The sequence below is a fragment of the Triticum urartu genome, chromosome 6 (genome assembly GCF_003073215.2).
Source record: "Triticum urartu cultivar G1812 chromosome 6, Tu2.1, whole genome shotgun sequence".
Classification (NCBI taxonomy): Eukaryota; Viridiplantae; Streptophyta; class Magnoliopsida; order Poales; family Poaceae; genus Triticum; species Triticum urartu.
In genome coordinates this window covers 366,087,551-366,106,204 of record NC_053027.1, presented here as the reverse complement: position 1 = coordinate 366,106,204, position 18,654 = coordinate 366,087,551, and the positions used below count along the sequence as shown (strand labels likewise).

The window sequence follows — 18,654 nt, the reverse complement described above, 5'->3', positions numbered from 1 at the left end:
TACTTGAACTGATGATTTCAGGCGGATGTACTGATGAATTCGAGCGGTTGAACTGATGCTTTCATTTGTGTTTAACTAATCATCTTCTTTACTTCAAAATCTTTTTGCAATTTTTTGTCGGAACGGGGCTTGTAATATATCATTGGAAAGCTCTTGACAACTATATTTCAAGTATATTGAACATTTTTTTACAAATTCATCATGGTTTAAGAGCAGTTTTGAAAAAAAAATATTTTTTCAAAACCGAAAACGCGAATCGTATTTTGGACGTAATTTTTAAACAGCTTGTCAGAATTGAGCAAATAAGATGGCGTTGAAAGCTGGTGAAATTCCGCTTCTTCCATATAACTAATGTTTTTTCAAATTATTTACGATTTAAAAGTAATTTGAAAAATGGTGAAATTCTGGGTGAAACGTATTTTCACAATTTTTTTGCAAACGGTTTGTCAGATTGACGCAAATGATACAACGTTGGAAAGTTACGGAAAATGCGCAACTTTTTCGTGTAGAATTTTTTTTCTAACTCCTTACGGTTTAAACTCAAATTCGAATACGGTCAAATTTGATTTCGAACGTGATTTCTTTAAAAAAATTGTCGAAATGGGGCAAATAATATAATGTTGGAAAAATATAGAAAATGGGAAACTTAGTCATGTTAAACGTTTTCTCAAATTCGTAACCGTTGAAGAGTAATTTTGAATATGATGAGACCCACCATGCTGTTTTCCCGTCAGAAAAAACAGAGTACTTGTACTGATGTATGTGTGTGTTTGTACTGATCTATTTCTCACAGAGAAATTTTGAATGATTCCGAAAAATGAGTACTTGAATGGATGTCTGTATGATTTTGTACCGAATGTGTTTTCACATACTAAACTTTCCTCTGTATTTTTGGTATAATTTTCGCCATAACTTCTCGATGGTACCGTTGAACTGAATGATATTTGTAATAAACTAAATGATATCTTTAATACCGAACTTGCATAGTTTATACCATTGAACTGAATGATTTTTTAATAAAACAAAAAAATTGTGTTCTCTTTTTGAACTCAGCATTGTTTTGCGACGATATTCTGGACTTCTCTCATTTTACCACTTGAACTTTTACCATTTTGAATTTCCATTTTTTGAGTTTTTTTCGAAATTATATGGGACATCGTGTTCAACTTTTTCTATACTTATATGCTAGTAACAATAGAACATTTCCCATACAATTTTTGTCCATTCGTGGACATCCACCAAAATAGGCAGGAGAGAGCACTATTGAATATGTGGGAGCACAAACATCCTCACCAGAAAATTTACAGAAGCAACATAGTATATCCTGATACAAAGTTGGACGGATGCGCTGGGATTTTTAGAACTAATGAGAAAAAACATTAAGAATCAACTGGGACTTTTACATATTAGTACATGCAGCACACAGCAGGCTCGGCTACATGAATGTATGTACAACGCGCGCACCACCGACCGGCCACCTTCCATGAAGGATCCTTGTGATCGCATGAGATCGCTACAACATTAGATGATCCTTACTTTCTTATGGATGTTTTTTTATGATTGAAATGTTGTAACTTAAGGACTATAACTACTACAGGATACCAAACATTTATCCCATGAACTCAGACCCATTGAGAAGAGGCGATGAATAGATCAAGCTGCAAGATGGGCTTTGCTCTTTTGTTCATGGGCACGCAATAGGTTGTCCCGAGGGAGATGCAAAAACAGTGGGAGCACATCCACATAGTTATTCATCTCCATATCAATAACACTTGGCCACCAAAAACCTGACAAATGTTTTTCCCTGAAAACACACATCACAATTTTGAAATGCATCAGTACACGCTGACATTTTTCATTTTCAGAAGCAATCAAACATGCTAAATAGTACTCATGTAATTACTAGAACCACACATATCCTAAAATATTAATCATGTACGTACTGGTACAAACTAAAATTTTCACTTGGGAGATTAAGCTCTCCAAAACATACTAAATTCTTATTTCTACATTTTTCAATTCACGTGGGCAGCGTGAAAGGAAGAAGTAACTGACTGTCAAAAGCACTCAGTGGTATATCATTCAACATGACAAAAATGAACGTTCAACATTAGATGTGAACTTGGACGGGGCGCAGTGTTGTACTCGGACAGCACCCAGTGCTCAACTTGGACGGAGGAGACAGCCGTGTGCTCGGGAGGTTCCGCACCTGACGAGGTTGCAATAAGTAGGAGCCAATATATACAACAGAAAGGGTTCAAGTAGTACTATTAAAAAAATCAAGTAGTACCAAGCTCTCATTATTTTGTTTGTTGCATTCCTCAAAGTGATGTACTCCTCTAAATTAATATAAGAGCGTTTAGATCACTATTTAGATCACTATTTTAGTGATCTAAACGCTCTTATACTAGATGATACTCCACACGTTGTTGCAGGATTTGTAGTAAGAAATATATATACTTATTAATAACCATGTCATCTCTCAGCAAAATAAAACCATTTAATGGGATTGAATAGTGCATGTTGCATCAGAAAACACAAAAGATTTCTTTAAAGAAATATGAACATCTGTCGCTGCTTTAGTTTCCATTGTCTTAATATAGTGACTCCGTAGGATAAAAAATATATAGTGACCCAGCTGTCCAAATGTGCATCCAAAACATCTACAAAGATCAAATACATGTGTATATTTATATATCTGAAATCAAATAGGCCTTGGAAATTTCCTTGGGATGTGGTAATGAATCTGCTTAGTTGCGTGCATCATAGCTCGCTTTTTATCTTCATCTGGTGAGGACAATAAATAGTCACCTAGTACAGGTACTTCAAAAGTAAAAAACAAAATGTGTAAGAAAAGTTGGGTGATGGTAAAAACAGAAACATGCCAATTCAGATGGTACCATAATTTTTGCAGAAGAATTCAACCTCTACTACATTTAGTGACACAATATTGTACTCCCTCCGTTCCGAAATATAAATCTTTTTAGACATTTCAAATGGACTACAACATAAGGATGTATGTAGACATATTTTAGAGTGTAGATTCACTCATTTTGCTTCGTATGTAGTCACCTATTGAAATCTCTAGAATGACATATATTTTGAAACGAGGGAGTACAAAATTAGCGAGAAAATAAGTATCCAGATGATATAAAATAGTGATACAGTTTGCTTAGTAAGGTAAGACCAGTCAAGAAAGAAGGCCTTTAAACTTAGCACGATTGAAATTTAGTTCACTAATTAAACATGGCACTCCATGAGCATTTTATGAATTCTATACTTTCTATCCAAATTAATATTGTAATAGTCATGGTTTGGAAGTCGGAATAACCTGTTCCAAAAGAACGACATGTACGCTAAGTCAAACAAGTATGACAATGAAGAGAGATGGTGAAATGAATCTTACCAATTCCACAAAATCGAACTGAAGCAAGTCAATAACAATCCGTAATGACAAAAGAGGACATGTTCTTACTCCTATAGATAGGGAAATTAGCAATCATATAAAAATACCGAAGATGAAGGTTAGAAAAATAAATAAGAAGTGATCACTACTAATGCTTATCCGTTTGAGAACTTTCAAACAATCTGTATCATGTTTCCCTGTTTCACAATACTATTGTTAGGCTCATGCAGGACCAATGACAATGGACAGAAAAAATATGTTGATATTTCTTCAACAATTTTTCATATCATGTAAACATTCTCGGGCATGCATATATCTCTACTCCTATAAAAATGCGAGTTGGTGATGATGATGTGCCTACCTTCGTCCGTCTAATCTAAGATGTAAGTATGAGCGTGAGACCAGTTGCCCCCGAGCAACTTAAGTTGCACTTTTGCAGAAACCACCCCGCACACCAGAAAGAGCTGGAAGTTCTCCTTCCTCCTCTCTCTCGCGAAAGAAATTGAGTCTTCCAGAACTCCCAAATCCCTCACCGCCGGTCATTCCCCTCTCTTTCTCTGTGACCATCCGAGTTGAGTTGGGTGAGGGTCCCTCCCCTTGTATAGCTGTAGTTTTAGTTAGGGCCTCAACAAATCAGATATGGCTTCGAGCTTGCCGAGCATCTCTCCTTCTAGATCTGGTCGTGCAACTCATCCGAGACAAGGAGCATAGCGGCGGTTGCTGCCATGTCCATGTAAGTTTGTTTTTCCTTGGTGGTTGTTGGGTTGATTGATTCTCTTTTGTGCAGGCTTTACTTCTCAACCTCCAACTCGATGCTCTTTTTCTTGGAGCCTACCAGCGGTAGGAACACCATGAGTAGGCCGCCAAGGATTTTTGCTGGTGGCGAGCTGCTCGTTCATGGCGGCGCTGGCGCCAACTACCCCGACCCTTTGTGTCCGCTCCCAACCACGCTCACCCCTCCATAAGTTATGTTTTTCTCCTATCAGATCCAAGAAATTGATAATTGTTTTGGAGTACAGATGCGTATCAGATCTATACGTGATTGAAACCTTGGTCTCTCCTAAACATGTGATTTGTTAAATGCTTAGAAATGAATTGGCTGTGCATCCGCACAGTTCTTTGTGAGCTGCAGATTTAGACTTAAACTGTACTCCATCCCATCAGGTTGGAACAGGATTTTCTATTCAGTACCCAGACTATTTTTTAATTGTGACCTATGTTAGATTTTTGGTGCAAGTTATATAGAGATCATGATCAAGGATGACTAGATATTATTAAGCACAAAATTTCTCAAGTCCCACGCTCAAGCAACTAATTGGAACGACTCGTGTAAAACACTACTTGAAACGCTGGCTAGGTAGTGACTAGCGATAGCAATTCAGTGAACCTACCATGGACGGCGCCACGGCAGGATCAGTGGCTGCATGTGGCACTGTACCGATCCTCCAGCCTCAAGGTCGCAACATGTTGTCCCGACACGAACTCAATCATACTCCGCAGGCAGAGTGCAGCAGCACTGGGTGGCACTAGCGGCGCAACGTTCATAGCAGTTTGCAAGGTTGGAAAAAGCGCTAGGCGTAAGCGAGGCGGTTGGCCTTTGCCTAATGCCTAGGCGGCGCTTAAGCGCACTAGGCATGGCCTAGGCAGTCATATAATTTTGACTATTAGGGCATGTTTGCGGTATTATATACACATACACATAATTTATAGCATATAAATTATTAAACTAACATCTAATGTCCATTGGAATATGTCCCATTTGGGTTATCAACAAAATATGACATGATTTCTCGCTTGAGTGGACAATTTATTGCTTGCACTGCCTAGGCTTCCGCCTCTGCCCTAGGCAAGGCGGTTGGTTATGGCCTAGTGCCTAGGCGTGCCTAAGCGCCACCTAGGCACTGCTTTTTCCAACACTGGCAGTTTGGCTAGCTAGCAGTTTGACTCTGTACCATTGTGTTTATGTTGAATACTATTTGGGTGTTGCAAGGCAATAATCACTAGAACAAAATTCGTAATTTAGCATGTTTAGCGCATTGTGGTTGTGAGTACTTGCAGTTTAACATTTTTCAATTTTTGCTCAGTTCTCCTGTAGTTATTTGATTACCATTTTAACCTACATCATTTGCAAATATTTATATTTACTGATTTTCCCAATTTTTTAGGTTCGAGGGGAAGCCAAAATATGGTTTAGATCAAGAGAAAAGAATTGGACAAGATAACACCAGTGAGGCAATGCATAGTTACCGCTAGAGGAATTGGTTTTAAAAATGTTTTTGGCACCCCCAAATTTACCAATGATTGCAATAGACCAGTTTCGACATATACTACTATTAGAAGATGATACAACTTTTATTACTGAAGTTGACATCAAAATTGGAAGTTGCAAGTCATTGTATGGTTCTATAAAATGCTGTTAGTTTGGTTTGATGGGTACATCTTCATCTCTTCTTGGACATTTTGTTTCTTTGCTTAGTATAAAATGTATTGCATGTGTTCATTATTTTTTAATTTTTCCCAAATATACTACAGACCCTCTATAGGGTCATTATTTTTTAATTTTGCCTAAACATACTACAGATCGTCATGTGTGGACGTGTTTGCAATTGCCACATGCTCTCTGTACCCTCAAATACATAGCAAACAATGAGAAAGCCTTTTTTGACAAAACGCAAAGGACCTTTGCATTTCATTTCATGGTGAAGGTAGAACAAGCCTCCTAGGAGGTGAGTGGTACAGAGTCATACAAACTAAGACTAGCAGGGAAAACAACAAATAGGGTTGTAAGGTGATAATGGAGAAAAAAAATCCTTGGCTTAGAAGAAGGATTATATTGGCTGGAAACCTCATGAGTTCCTATAAACTATATGTCATCGCTTGATCAATGTCTCCGTACATTCTTGTGTTGGTCCTCATCTTTTCTGATTCTGTAGCGAAGCGCGGGCATCTTACTAGTGCTGAGTAACTCACGACATTAACACATGAAAATAATTGGAAGACAACTGCAAAATCCTAACAAAACTAACCTACAAAAATCAAGATATTTTGATTATTTAAAAATACATTCAGCACACACCAGTAGTTACAGATAGAAAATGTGTTGAAGCAAAAAGAAGATTATGGGCATGGTACATCAAAAAATATTTGCACATTTTGCAAGGTAATTTCTTCAGAGGTCTTGTTTAGTGATGCACGATACTACAATCCGTGCAAAATTGATGCAGTCCTACTAACAGAATGGCAGAGCTGGAGTTACCTCTAGTGGATGGTAGCATTGCCAATCTCAAAGGGATTCAGTATATAACTGAAGCAACCTTCTTGAGAAAATCGGATCAGTAGCGAATCTGTAAATGAGTTTACAATCTGCAAGAAAACAAAGTCACCACTCAGAACTTTTAACAAAACACAAAAGTAATCAGTTAGGGGGATCAACCTACATGGAAGGATATGCATGCACACAAAGATTTGAGAATACAACACCCAAACATCAGTACATGAACGGTAGCACATACGTACTCTTTATTCATTGCTTGAGGGTTAGCCACTTAGGCGGCATGAATTTGGTCATTGCTCGTGGCACCAAGGTCTGGGATTAGTGCATGCATACACGTATCAGGTCCAGCCAGCAACAGACCCCAAGGTATAGGGCGGGAGAGGCATACCATGTGGTGCAGATTTTGATGAATTGGTGATGGCGAATCGAGAACGATGGCGGCGAGTGGACAATTTTTCAACACTTTCAGGTAGAATCATAGGGTAAGGATGGTGACCCTGCAGGTTGTAGCTGCGCGACGGTGGCGGCGGGCGTGCAGGCGTCTGGGTCTAAAAGCTTCCACACCCCGCCTCCTCCTCGAGATTTGCCAGTAGGTGAAGGACAGAAGGGCATGCATGGACCATCGGGATTTCGCCTCGAACAGAAGCGCTAGCTAATGTGGTGAAGGAAGAAGCTTTAAAGGGAGAACAATTATAATAAAGATGGAAGCTTAAAGAGGAGAATCACATCATCTGCTATTCGGTTGGGAAGATGAATAGGATCTACTTACAGTAGTTACGGAAATCAATGGCTAGGGGAGTTAATTGGGGGATGGGTAGGGGAGTAATTGGGGATAATTGAGCTATTGTAAAACCGACGTGGAAGACATTCAGTAGGGGGAGGTAGCGACTCCTCCACTGTGCGAGCAGCAACGAAAAAGAAAATTCTGTGGCAGAGAGAGATGACGTGGAAGACAAAAATCATGATGTGGCACACTAATGAGGTGGATGGGCTGCATGTCAAGAGAAATCACATAGTGGGGATCAACTATTTAGGTATTATAGATTAGTTTACGGAGGGAGTAGCATACACCCAATTGATTTTTTAGGAGCTTGAACTATTGTTTCTGTTAACGTAGGACCATCAATTGTAAAAGTGGCGAACTGAATATAGCTAATTCCTATGGATCTCAGTGGAGTAAAACAAGGAGCAATATGTGAATGGCAGCACAAGAACGACAAGCATGGCTGTGGCATCCAGTGATGGCATCATTAGCAAGATGGTGTAGAAGGCCCCTAAGGAATCCCTTGAATTCAGGATGCAGTGGAAGCAAGGATTATTTTATTGAATCCATTGAACTGAAGGGAGATCCTTCGATCAGTAAGATGAGCGAAAAAAAAGAATACAAGGTGAAATGAAATTTGTCAAGGTCGAAATGGACATAATCATGTAAAACATGTAAAAAAATTACAAGTTCATGCATAGTAACATTAGAAGTACACAAAGAAACCTAAATAGAAGTTCTCTACTTTGAAATACTTCATTTTAGTTCCCAAATACTTCATTCATTTCAAAATATGAACTTCTATATTTATTTTCTTAGAACTTATCTATGGTATCTCAATAAACACAAATTCTCCTATTTAGAGCATCACAGAGCTAACATCTCGCACAAATAACACACAGAGAGCACACACCATGCATGCCCGCATAACATTAGATCCAATTCCTGAACTTGCAAGACAATAGCAGCAGTGAATATTCTTTTCTTACCTTCTTTGTAGCGGTAGCATCAAGCACACTAGGTAACAGCTAGGAGCTAACAGGAGGTGCACTAACAGCTAGTGGCAGCAAGTCCAGGTCGTCCTGGATGCGGCTGGAAACAAGAAGCAGACGAAGGTCGAGGTCGTCCTAGTTTTAAAAATATCCCATAGCCAAGTACTGATCAAAATCAATCATTGTTCATATCTCAAAATCTAGTGCAAAAAATTATAAGCTATTGTGTCAACAATCTATGTTGATTTACTCCAAAACACAAAAATTGTGAAGAGAACATCCATCACACACTTTTGGTCTGCACAACAATGTTCCTAGAACTGTCCACGTTCGGAACTGAAAGAAATTTATGTTTTATAATGATGAAATGACCATCAAGCATGGCACGAGGAGCTCGGATGGAGAAGCGAGGAAGAGCTGGACCGGTGTGAGTCCTATACCTGGGCAGGGACGGGAAGGGTGACACCGGAGGACTACGACGTCGGTGTCAACAGCATTGCCCTACTGGATCCAGCGCGTGGCCTCTCCGGGGCGCTAGGCATCGGGGGATGCCAAAATTAACAAAGGTAATTCCTAAATATGTATCAGAACGGGAAGGAAGAAAAATGGAACTTAGCTCAAAATTAATCTTGAATAGTGATGTCAACTAGTACTACAAAAAGTTTTGGTCAATCCAATAACTTATTAAGTGGTAAGTAGGTAAGAAGACTAGCATTCACATATGTTGCATTGCATTACAAAAATATATCCAAGACGGCATGGGTATTGTTGAACCGAGCTTTTGTGTTGAAAATGAATCATGCTTGGGAAGCCTTGTGCTGAATAAAAAAATTGGACATATAATACATACTTAATCACTTCTTTTTGCTTCTTCTTTTTTGTATGAACTGCTCATATAATACATACTGAATCACTATTTATTTTTATTAACAAATTGCATTATACTAATGAGAGAATGTACCTTTCAGCAGCGACACATCGAACCTCCAAAAGATCAAGATTTGTACCTCGACACATGCGTAGTGAACTACTATATAATATATAAACCAAATTGTTTTTTCTATAACACACATGAAACTGTATTTGTGCTTACTTTACGAACTGATGATAAATTACATCATGAACTCCTACACATAGTGTTTGTTTCTTTTTTGTACAGAGCATAATATTTGTGAGCCGCATAGGCGAGATAAATCATCCATTCTACACTTTTTGAACACTCGAGATAGCAATACACGAACTTACCAGGAGAGATCACACTGAACTGATGGGGCTCTGAAATGTAGATGGCAAGGATGCACTCCACCGCTCTGCTGTGAGGGAGGTTTTCATTATCACTGACATCCTTGTCATATTGAGCAGGAGAGATGTTGGTCATCTGGTCTGACCCCGCGTTGAGTTGTGAGGCTTGGACTCTTTTGGCACATCACCTGATGTGAGAACTGCAATTGGAAAGGCTGAGCATTAAGTGGTAATTAAGGAAGGCTACCAAACAAACAAAAGTAGCATTTTTTACATGGCGGGTAGTGGTAGGTATTGGTTCATTGCTTTTTCCATCCAGTATGGTGTCAACAAGGATGCGGTAGCTCTCATCCTCGATGGGCGCCTAGTTATCGTCAAAGAGCTTGAGGAGGCATTTCAGGACTGGCCAAACATACTGATTGGAGAAGCCAAGAGGCTTCATGGCCTCTAGCTCCTTTCTAGTAGCATTAGCATTGTTGGAAACCATGGCCTTTCATGAAATGGTTCAGGGATCACTCCCAGTCAGTCCCATTGCTACTCGTGCTGCAGAGAACATGAATTAAAGTAGATGGTGACTCCTCGATCTTTCTTTACGATATATCTAAACTTGCAGAATTTTGAAACTTGCACTGACGATATTTAGGTGATATATCTAAACTTTTACAGAATTGTGAAGAAACTGGCTGCAAATCATTACTCATTTAGGTGATATATCTAAAGTTACATAATTTTGAAACTTGCACTGACGATATTTCTGCACACACACCAACTATTTTGTGATTTTAGCAATGCCACCAAATTTACTTGTCCTTGACCTGTAAAATGAACTGAAATGCATACGAAGGTGCATTGAAAAGGATGCTTTTTTATTTTTGTCCTTGAGACATATCAACAAACTTAAAAGCATACTCACGGCCCTATATAAGGATGTTACTAGTTTTGTTTGGTTCTTAAGAGACGTAAACAAACACCTAGCAAGCACAAAGGTACTAATTTTGTTTTCTGTTTTGACATTGTTTTTCTCATAGCAAATTCGTGTCATACAAATGCAAAATCAAGACAAAAATGGTTGCGTCAAGTAGCAATCAGCAAGTAGCATCTACACATGCACGTAATTTTGAGAGTGAAAGAACAGAGAACAAGAGTCAAAGATGAAACATAAACTTTTTTACTAGTTCATAAAACCATCAGCTATCAGTTCAAGATTCGAATTGGACAGAGTTCACTGAGTATCAGCTATCAGTTTAGGCAAGCTATAGAGATGGAGAAAACTTTTTTTAGAATTGAACTGAATAGAAAAAACAAACTGAACTGAGTGTGTCGATTTACCGAAGGCAGGGGGCGGCCGGGTGCGTGCTCGGCGCAGCGTGCCTCGTGCGGGAGTAAGCAAGAAGAGGAGGCAGCCAGGGGTGTGCTTGGCGCGGCGCGCATATAGGATAGAGTTCACCAAATATAAAATATCAGTTCATAGATCAGAGAGAGCAGGTCGGCAAGCCATACAACATACAAAAATAAAACTTGTACTACTAAAACAAATTACTTCAAGCATTGCAAAATAAAAAAGGCATTTTTATCCCAAACATCCTCCTTAAGTTCAACAAAAAAAATGTGACAGCAAAGGTGTTGGGGATATTACTACTGGGCATAAACCGGCCTGCCTGGGCCGGATTAACTTCATCAGTAGTTCAAAGGTGTTAAAGCCTAAAGAGGCAGATAAAGGCCCAGGGCCCGTAGTCGGTTTACAACCTGTAGCCGTACACCGACGTTTGTGCATATACTTGTACTATAAGTTAGGAACAAGAAGGGACCAATCCGGATACGAGTATGAACCGGTGTTGGGACTCTTTGAACCGGCAGGCGTCACCCGTGTATATAAGGGGGCGACCCGGCGGCGGTTCAAGGACAACAGACAACAACTCGAGACATAGGCGAAGCTTGTTTGCTCCCTAGTCATTGAAACCCCATCAATTCCATCACAACTAGACATAGGCTTTTACCTTCATCGAAGGGGCCGAACTAGTATAAACTCCCTTGCGTCCTTGTGTCCGCTTTAACCCCTTCAAGCTAACCCGTTGCGATGGCTCCACGACCAAGTCCTTTCTCTAGGACATCTGCCGTGACAAAACCACGACAGTTGGCGCCCACCATGGGGCTATCGCACGATGGTTTCCGGTTCTTGGAGGGCCGCTTTGAAGGACTCGAGGGCTATGCTGTAGGCCGAATGACTAAGAGTCATCGCGGCAGGCTCTACATCGACGACGCAGGCTGGGGCCCCGAGGCCGTCTCAGTTGAGTACGGGTACCGGGTCCCCTTTGGTAGCATTCATGTTTTCATTGGCAAGATCGGTGAACCGGGCCCTGAGTCGGACATCTGCACCGACCTCGTCGAGACGGCTCAGCGTGCGCAATCCGCCCAGGTTAAACCGGCCATGAAGCGTGCCTTCGTGGGAGTCATCCATGGAGGAGGTTATGAGAACAGATCGGGATTTCGCGGGGCGATTGTCATTTGTTCCGGTGACGAATCTTTGACCGGAGAAACCGAATCTCTTTATCAGCTACAAGATGGCCGGATTGGGAGCTGTTCCGATGGCGACAGTATTCCAGACCCCTCTGATCTGCCCAACCGGGTTGGAATATTCATGGCCGGAACACAAGTAGCGCTTCATTCTTCGACAGCTGTGGCAACGATTTCCGGTTCAGCAGCAGCGACGGCTGCCGGGGCAGGAGGCCCTGTGCGCCCGCCGGCTCAGGTTCTATCAGAACTATTTGATGCGTTGGCTGTGCTTATGGCGGAAGTTAATCCGCCAGATCAGGACGTTCACAATATGGAGATTGCAAAGGTAAAGGAACAGATCACCCAGGCCAAGGCGGATCTGGCGGCTGAGGACACCAGGATGGCCGCAGAGCGGGCCGCTTTAGACGCACAAGCCTAGATGCTTATGTTGGACCAGAGCGCGTCGCATGAAGTCATGAGGAGGAAGCACCGATCCTGCTTACCTCCGGTTTTCGAGGCCAGAGACCTTTTCAACACTCCAGGGCCAAGAGCCGGCAATCCGCTGGAGGGGAACCGGGCAGAAGCCCCTCGGACCGGTGCACCGGTTCAACCTTGTCAGATTGACCCGCCTCGTCAAAACACCATTGTACCTCAGGCTACTTTAACACCCCCGGGTCACTACTCCAACCCTATGGACAATCTTGTTGCCGCTGCTGCACGACTGGAGGCCATTCCAATTGAAGGTGACTCGCCGCAGGCAGTAGAGACATGACGGGTCAAGGAACTTCTGAGGACAGCTTTGGCCCAACAGGAAGCATACTCGTACAGCCGCGACCGGATCCACTCGACCCCTCGTCCAAGCCTGAGCTATAGCAGACATATGGATGAACCGGCAGTGTCGAGTAATGAACGACGTGGGGCACCCAGGAACAACAATCCGGCGGGTGGTGCTGATGATGCTCAGGGAGTGGTGGACCGGGCCCGCGCGCGCAGGGAGGCCGAGTTAGCCGCACAGTATCAGGCTCGACAGCTCATGCCGGTTTGTCCAACCACCTTGACTGAACCTGGTGCTACTTCTAGTCCTTTGGGGGTGCCTTGCCTTATCCCCGCTTTACGCAACGTGCGCCTGCCCAAGGATTTCAAAGGCCCGCGCAAGGTACCAAATTACACGGCGGATCAACCTCCAGAGACATGGGTGGAGAGCTATGAGATGGCCATGGAGATGCTTGATGTGGATGACGCGGCGTGTGCAAAATACTTCACCATGATGCTCGAAGGAACGGCCCGTACTTGGTTAAAAAGCTTGCCAGCTAATTCTATCAGTTCATGGGCCCAATTACGGGCCCGGTTTATCAGCAATTTCAAAGATACCTGTAAACACCCTATGTCGATAGTGGACTTAGCTGCATCCGTCCAGAAGGAAGGAGAATCAATGACTCATTGGGTGCGCCGGGTTTCACAAGTGTTGCACTCCTCAGACCGCATCAACGCTGACACCGCAGTATTAACCCTAGAGGGCAACTGCCGGTTTGGAACCCTGAAGCTGAAGTCGGGACGGATGAAGCGTCATTGCACTGACATGGGGACTCTCATGGCCGCTTTGGTGAAATATGCTGATTCTGATAGTACCAAGGATCCCGAATCTGATGATGACAAGACAGGGAAGGGAAAGAAGAATAGCAGCTCCAAAGGTCAGCAGCATCACTGGGTGGGCAATGGCGGAGGAGGCAAGCGTAAAGGGATGGTAACATGGACTTTGTGGCTAATACCAACGCACAGAACAATGGCCAGCGACGCAAGAGTAGGCCAAGAAATCGTAGTGGGGCACCCAACCCTAACCCAAACCGCCTAAACTATCTGCTAAGCCAGCCCTGTCCAAAACATGGGACGAAGGAGGAACCAGCAAACCACCTTTGGAAGGATTGCTTTATTATGCAGGAGTTCAAGAATTCTAATAATTTCCGGTATGACCACGAATCTGGCGATGGCTCAGGGTCCGGGCCGGGTTACGGTGGAGGAAGTTCCGGTTCAGGGTTTAATGGGAATCCGGGCGGAAATAATGGTCAAAATAATCGGAACAACCAGGGTGGTTACAACCAACAGCAGCAGCAGCAGTCGGGTTACCAGAGCAACCCAAAGCAGTTGAGTGGTGGACAGTACCATGTCTTTACCACTAGCTTGGACAAGCGAGACCGGAGGGTTCAGAGGCGGGCAGTCAACTCTGTTGAACCGGCCATACCCCGTTATCTACGTTGGTCTGAACAGCCGATCATATGGAGCAGAGAGGATCACCCGCCCCAGGTCGATAACCCGGGTCAGTTGGCGCTGGTGGTGGCGCCTCAGGTGGGAGGTTATAAGTTCACCAAGGTGCTCATGGATGGAGGGAGCAGTATTAACATCCTATACTATGAGACCTTCCGTCGTATGGGACTAACAGATAAGAATCTCAAACCGTCTAATACAGTATTCCATAGTGTAGTGCCTGGCAGATCAGCATATCCCGTTGGTAAGATAGCTCTGGAAGTGGCCTTTGGGGATGATCATGATTCCAGATCAGAGATATTGACGTTTGAGGTGGTGAAAATCCAAAGTCCATATCATGCCCTGTTTGGGCGACCGGCGTACGCCAAGTTTATGGCCCGGCCCTGTTATGTGTATTTGCAGCTCAAGATGCCGGGTCATAAGGGGACAATAACGGTTCACGGAAGCCGAAAAATTGCTTTGGAATGCGAGGAAGGAGATGCGGCTTATGCAGAGTCGGTTTGTGCCACTGAGGAGCTGAAGTACTATAAAGACAATGTTGATCCGGCAGACATGACTCCGTTGAAGAAGCCAACTACGGAGCATGATCCGGCCCTGAAGTTCAAATCGGCAGCAGAGACTAAGCTTGTTGACTTCGTACCTGGCGATTCGTCCAAGCAGTTCAGCATCAGTGCCAACTTGGATCCGAAATAGGAAAGCGCGCTCATCGAGTTCATCCGTGAGAATCGGGACATTTTCGCATGGAAACCCTCTGACATGCCAGGTGTCCCGAGGCAACTCGCTGAGCACACACTTAATGTGGATCCTAAATATAAACCGGTAAAACAGTTCCTCCGCCGGTTTAACGAAGAAAGGCACAAGGCGATTGGAGAAGAGGTAGCTAGGCTCTTAGCAGCTGGCTTTATTGTTGAAGTTTTTCACCCTGAGTGGCTTGCCAATCCGGTGCTGGTCCTCAAGAAAAATGGCACCTGGCGCATGTGTGTGGATTACACGGATCTTAATAAAGCTTGTCCAGCAGATCCTTTTACCCTCCCCCGTATTGATCAAATTATTGATGCTACGGTGGGTTGTGAGTGTTTAAGTTTTTTGGATGCGTATTCTAGCTATCATCAGATCAAAATGGCAGTTAAGGACCAGGAGAAGACAACATTTATAACTCCCTTTGGAGCCTTCTGCTATGTGTCTATGCCCTTCGGACTCAAAAGTGCCCAGGCAACTTACCAACGGTGTGTACAAAATTGTCTTCACAAGCAGATTGGCCGTAATGTACATGCTTACGTGGATGATATCGTGGTTAAATCCAGGGAGAAGGAGACTCTGATTGATGATTTGAAAGAAACCTTTGATAATCTGAGAACATACAAGATGATGCTTAATCCGGGCAAGTGTGTTTTTGGGGTACCGGCAGGCAAGCTATTGTGTTTTCTAGTGTCCAACAGGGGAATTGAGGCTAATCCGGAGAAGATCACAGCTATCACTTCCCTGGCTAAACCGAAGTGTATCAACGATGTTCAACGCCTGGCAGGCAGGATTGCTGCGCTAAGCCGGTTTATCAGTCGCCTGGGTGAGAAGGCAATCCCTTTGTATCAGATGTTGAAAAAGATGGATCAGTTTGTCTGGAGTTCTGCTGCTGATGAAGCGTTTGAGGACTTAAAGCGGCAATTGGCCAATCCACCTGTGCTCGCCGCTCCCATTGACAAAGAGCCATTACTGCTATATGTTGCTGCTAATGTTCGGGCGGTCAGTGTAGCTATTGTGGTGGAGCGAAAGGAGGCAGGTAAGGAGCATCCGGTTCAACGTCTAGTCTATTACATCAGCGAGGTGCTCATTGAGTCCAAGCAAAGGTATCCGCATTGGCAGAAGCTGATGTATGGAGTTTTGATGGCAAGCCAGAAGCTTAAACAATATTTCCAAGGGCACTCAATTACGGTGGTCAGTTCTGCTCCTTTGGGAGATATCATCCAGAACTGGGAAGCAACTGGCCGGATTGCAAGGTGGGCCATAGAGCTGGGGCCGTACGGTTTGAAGTATGTGCCTCGGACAGCGGTTAAGTCTCAAGCACTTGTTGATTTCATCAATGATTGGACGGAAATGCAAGCACCTGAAGAAAAGCCGGATCATACGTATTGGACCATCCATTTTGACGGGTCCAGGTAGTTGGAAGGCTCGGGGGCTAGAGTCGTATTAACTTCCCCACGAGGTGATAAGTTTTGTTATGTTCTCCGTTTAATGTTCCCTTGTACTAACAATGCAGCTGAGTATGAAGCCTTGCTCCATGGTCTCCGGATGGCTAAGGAGATGAATCTAAGTCGAGTTAAGTGCTTCGGTGACTCGGACCTTGTGGCCCAGCAAGTGTCTAGCACTTGGGACTCCAAGGACCCACTCATGGCAGCATATCGTCGTGAGGTGGATACTGTCGCAGGTTATTTCAAAGGCTATCAGGTGGATCACGTGGACCGGCGGAAAAATGAAGCGGCAAACGCTTTAAGCCGGCTGGGCTCTCAGCGCAAACCGGTCCCACCCAATGTTTTTCTGGATGTGCTGCCAACCCGTCGGTCAAGATCCCTGGTGAAGAGGATTTGGCTATTCCTGATCCAGAGGCTCGATTGGTGGCGGCTCTTCATGTTATTCCGGATTGGACGCTTCCTTACCTGGCATACAAGAACCGGGGTGAGTTGCCAGAGGATGAAATTCTAGCAAGGCAGATAATCTGGCGATCCAAGTCCATGGCTATCATCAACGGCGAGTTGCATCATCGCAGTATATCAGGGGCTTTTCAACGCTGTGTGTCTCCTGAAGAAGGCCGTGAAATCTTGCATGAGATCCACGAAGGAGATTGTGGTCACCACGCCGGTTCAAAGTCTCTGGTGGCTAAAGCGTTTCGCCATGGGTTTTATTGGTTAATTGCTCATGCTGATGCGGAGGACCTGGTCAGACGGTGTGATGGTTGCCAAAGGTTTTCAAGGCGCGCTCATGTACCGGCTCAGGAATTGAGAATGATTCCGATTACTTAGCCGTTTGCGACTTGGGGGCTGGATATGGTTGGGCCTTTCAAAAGGTCCAAAGATAAGAAGACCCGCCTGCTGGTGGCGGTTGACAAGTTTACAAAGTGGGTGGAGGCAGAACCTGTTAGCAAGTGTGATGCGGCCATGGCGGTTCAGTTCATCAAAAAGGTGATTTTCTGGTTTGGCTTTCCGCACAGTATTATCACAGATAATGGTACCAATTTATCCAAAGGTGCTATGAAGGAGTTCTGCGAACGGGAGCACATCCGGCTCGACGTTTCATCAGTGGCACATCCACAGTCCAATGGTCAAGCAGGAAGAGCTAATCAAGAGATCTTGAGAGGCATCAAGCCCCGACTCATGGTGCCTTTGCAGAGAACGCCGGGTTGTTGGGTAGAAGAATTACCATCTGTGCTATGGAGCATCAATACAACACCCAACAGATCAACAGGATACACACCGTTCTTCATGGTTTATGGAGCGGAGGCGGTTCTCCCTAGTGATATCCGCCATGATTCACCTCGTGTCACGGCTTATATTGAAGCGGACAACGAGACAGCAGGAAAGATGCTTTGGACCGGTTGGATGAAGAGCGTGACATCGCAGCCGCCCGATCGGCGATTTACCAGCAGGATCTTCGTCGTTATCACAGTCGCCGGGTCAGAACCAGAACCTCTCAGGAAGGAGATTTGGTGCTTCGACTCATCCAAGATCAGACTAATATGCATAAGCTATCCCCACCTTGGGAAGGGCCTTTCGTGATCAGCAAGAATCTGCACAACGGGTCGTACTATCTGATCGATATTCGAGAGCATAAGGACTCACGTACATCAGAGGAGGAGACTAACAGGCCGTGGAATATAGCTCATCTTCGGCCTTACTACACCTGAGCCATTGGCTATACTTATGTACATATTACGACAATGTATATATTATGATTAAATATAATAAACCGGAACCTCAGCTAAAGCGGGGTATCTGTTCTTTTACATCATGTGAGGTTACACGGAGTTGCTCTAAAGCGGCCTCCGGTTTACCCCTTGAGTTCGCTTTGCTAAAAGCATCGTGTTATATCACTTGGAGGATTGGTCGTGTCCGAACCAATACCATGCCTCTTGATAGGCGAAAGCCACCAGATCACTTGGGGACTTGTTCATGTCTGAACCAGTCATGCCTCTTGGTTGGCCTAAGGCCACAGAATCACTTGGGGGCTTGGT

The 18,654-nt window shown here is 43.8% G+C and overlaps 1 long non-coding RNA gene across 1 annotated transcript; it reads left to right on the top strand.

Annotated features, from left to right (window-relative positions):
* Nucleotides 1-2,492: 2,492 nt before the first annotated feature.
* LOC125513527 lies at nucleotides 2,493-5,836 on the top strand. Its single transcript, XR_007285970.1, has 2 exons — nucleotides 2,493-4,371; nucleotides 5,572-5,836. It is a non-coding gene; the product is annotated as an uncharacterized LOC125513527 (long non-coding RNA).
* Nucleotides 5,837-18,654: the final 12,818 nt, after the last annotated feature.